This window comes from Nuphar pumila, chromosome 2 (assembly GCF_984573655.1).
Source record: "Nuphar pumila chromosome 2, dmNupPumi1.hap1.1, whole genome shotgun sequence".
Classification (NCBI taxonomy): Eukaryota; Viridiplantae; Streptophyta; class Magnoliopsida; order Nymphaeales; family Nymphaeaceae; genus Nuphar; species Nuphar pumila.
In genome coordinates this window covers 104875729-104879245 of record NC_143250.1, presented here as the reverse complement: position 1 = coordinate 104879245, position 3517 = coordinate 104875729, and the positions used below count along the sequence as shown (strand labels likewise).

The 3517-nt window shown below is 39.6% G+C and overlaps 1 pseudogene; it reads left to right on the top strand.

Moving 5' to 3' along the window:
• Positions 1-1929: 1929 nt before the first annotated feature.
• On the top strand, positions 1930-2931 carry LOC149846538 (protein MIZU-KUSSEI 1 pseudogene; annotated as a pseudogene).
• The last annotated feature ends 586 nt before the right edge of the window (positions 2932-3517 follow it).

Sequence of the window (3517 nt, the reverse complement as noted above, 5' to 3'; positions counted from 1 at the left end):
GGTAGGTATAGGGAGGACCCAATGTATTTGTCATGCAGTCCTATTGGCTCAGCGACAATTGCAAAAGATAGAAGAATGTCTTTATAGATTAAAATGAGTTGTTCATATCCGATTATGGAACTTTAGCGGTTTATTATTTTTTTTTATGGGGTACACTAGTATGGCAATGAATTGACATGACCAAGTTTGTCAAATACATTAATGTTTCAACTAGACAAACTTTATAAATTCTATTATTAATTTGTGCTATGGCAAGTTCACGAATTCCTGTAGTTCTCTGACAGTGGTGCTCACCTGGCTACCAGGAGCAGGGATATAAGGATCGATTAAGTGCCTGCCTACATGACACAACCAATCACATGACAGCATTCTGAGTGGGGCCTGCATTCTGTTGCTACGGGGCCATATAATGCTGTCATGTGATTGTCTTGTGTCACACAGGCAGGCACTTAACATGCCCTGGATCTCGTTCATGGCTACCGGGGGTGGCTGGAGCACATGGTACGGAGATATCCCCACATCACGAGTTCGAACCCTGAGGGATGTTATACTAACTCTAAGCCTAAGGCTGGTAAATTATGAACCAAGCAGCTCGTGACTTGGCTTGGTTTGACTTGTCACAAACGTGTTCGTGATCGGCTAGTATGGCTGGCGAGCAGAGCCATGACAGCTCATTTAGCTTAAATGAATTAAGCGTGAAAACGGAGTGTTCTGTTCAGCACCCGGGTGAGTCCGTATGTATATATATATATATATATATAGTGTATGATATATATTTTAAGAAATATATAAAAGAGAAGGATGCATGAAAAATGTAAAATGTGAACTATTAAGCTTAATGTATATTTTATATATAAATAACATGATTTTTTTTTACATGAGCCCCGAACATGTGCTGCTCAGTTCGTTTGGCTCCTTTACCGGCCCTAGCTAGACGTGAGGGGTTATATGGGCGGAGGCCAGCTGGGTTCACAACCATCCTGGTTAGCAGCCAATGAAAACCAGGTTTTCCCTTGGCCTAGCCAAAAAACTCACGAATAAAGCAAATTATTTGAACGATCACCTTCTTGCTACTTTAAAGGTATTATTGTTTTTTTGCATAAAGCATAACCAAGTTTATACAGATTCCAAGAACTTAGTCATGTTAAATATGTGAGATAAATTCACTCGATTATTTTTGGAAATAAAAATAAAAATTAACTCTTTCTTTCTTTCTGTCAGGCGGATCCAGGATTTTGTTTAAAGGGGGCCAAAAAAATTTCAAAAGCTTAGGGGGGCAGGCAAAAAAAAATCAAAATTTTGCTTAAAGGGGGGCAAAAAAGTTTCAAAAGCATAAAGGAGGGCAAAAAAATTTCAAAATTTTGCTTATAAAGAGGGGCAGAAATTTTTCAAAAGCTTAAAGGTGGGCAAAAAAAAAATTCAAAATTTTGCTTAAAGGGGGGCGAAAAAATTTTAAAAGCTTAAAGGGGTGCACAAAAAATTCAAAACCTTGTCTTTTTTATTTTTATTTATTTATTTTCAAAACTCCCCACACCGCCCCCCCCCCCCCCCCCCCGGATCCGCCTCTGGGTGTGGGTAGACATTTGCATACTGGCAGATATTTGATGATAGATAAGAAGATATTCCATTATCAATTATGAGGTTCTTGATGTGGTCTATAGAAAAGCATAAAGCAGGTAATGGAGATGATGCTGAAGGTCGAGTAGTAATCAGGGAAGCACATGCTAAGCCATAAAGCAGAAGGGTCATTGATCTTCTTTCACAGACTCAGTGGTCCATGCTTACCCCTTTTTCTACCTCATACTTGGACACATCAACTTTGCCTTTCCCAACTTGCAACTTGGGTGCTTTATCTTCCCTTCTCTCCCACTTCAAATTAAGATTCCCAGCCCCCCTTAGACATACACACCCACATCCCATATTCCTTTGTTACATACACACCCACATCCCATATTCCTTTGTTCACAAACACTTTTAGTGCTCCACTAAGCACTACCATTCGCAACATCATGATTCATATCCCGTATCCCATATATCTCAATTACCCCCTCCCATTTACATGCTAATCAATGGAAATTCCCGTCACATCGCCACAAACGATGTCGTTGCTCCATGCCTCTGCCAAGAAGAGATCAAGAACAAGCCAGTTTTTTCGATTGTTCAACTTTAAATTGTTCCCTATGCTCACCACTGGGTGCAAGATGGTAGCATTACTTGGCCGGCCTCGCAGTAGCCTAATATCCGGCAATTTCGCAATCGGGACCTTGTTTGGCTGTAGGAGAGGTAAGGTGAGCTTGGCCTTGCAGGAAGATCCAACATGTGTGCCTATGTTCATATTAGAGCTACCAATGCTCACTAGTACATTGCTTAAGGAGATGGCAACCGGCCTAATAAGAATTGCACTAGAGAGTGAGACTAGGACATACAAGAAGAGGCTGTTGGATGAGATGGTGTGGGCTGTGTACTGCAACGGACGCAAGACAGGGTACTGCATCAAGAGGAGACACATCTCAGAGGAGGAGCTCAATGTCATGCAGATGTTGCACGGCGTGTCGATGGGGGCCGGAGTTTTGCCGTGCCAACAGCCGGGGAATGAGTTTGCAGATGGAGAACTTACATATATGAGGGCACGCTTTGAGAGGGTGATCGGTTCAAAGGACTCAGAGGCATTCTACATGATTAATCCGGATGGGAACGTCGGTCCGGAGTTGAGCATCTTCTTTGTTAGGATGTGAAAAGAGAACATGCTATTCTTTGCTGCTGTCTGAAACTTGATATTGTTTGTAGATATGTGAATTGCTTAACTTTGAATTGAATCAAAACCAAAGTTCTGTAACATTCTATATTATCCTTGTTGCTCTTGCATAGGCTATGTGGTAATCGTTATTGAATGGTTCATAGATTTGTAATAAGTGATCAAATGATTGGTGGTCGACTTTCTGCTTTTAATCAAAGATTGCACAATGATTTTGTAATTACTTTGTGTATAACTATTGCATTTTCCTACCAAGACAGACACCACGTTTTTTTATGCCCGTAAGAGGGTTTTTCTAAGCCAAGAAATTCAATGACCCACTCGTGCCCATTGGGTAACACTGGTGTTTATCTCTTCCACTTTCATGCCAGCAATTTGGTAGTGAACTATAAGGGTTAATATTTGGTGCCGTTAAAGGCACCAAAAACTGAGTATAAATCACCTTTTTAAGGTGTTTTTTTTTTCTTTTTTCTTTTTGCAGATTAAACCTTATGAATACGATTTACAAGGTTTGTTTAGTAGAAAATGAATTTTGAATCATGTGATTGTAATATGCAAGCAGGTTTTAAGGGCTTAAAAAATCAATGGCCTATAATGCACTAAAATTTCATGACTCGAAAAATCATAGTTTTAGATCAAAATAACATGATCGAAGGTTTCATCCTTAGCAAACAAACCATATTGGATGCATCTATGTAGTTAGATTGAGTTTATAATTAAAGTTTGTTTGTTTTTAAAGAAAGAAAAAAGGATATATTAATA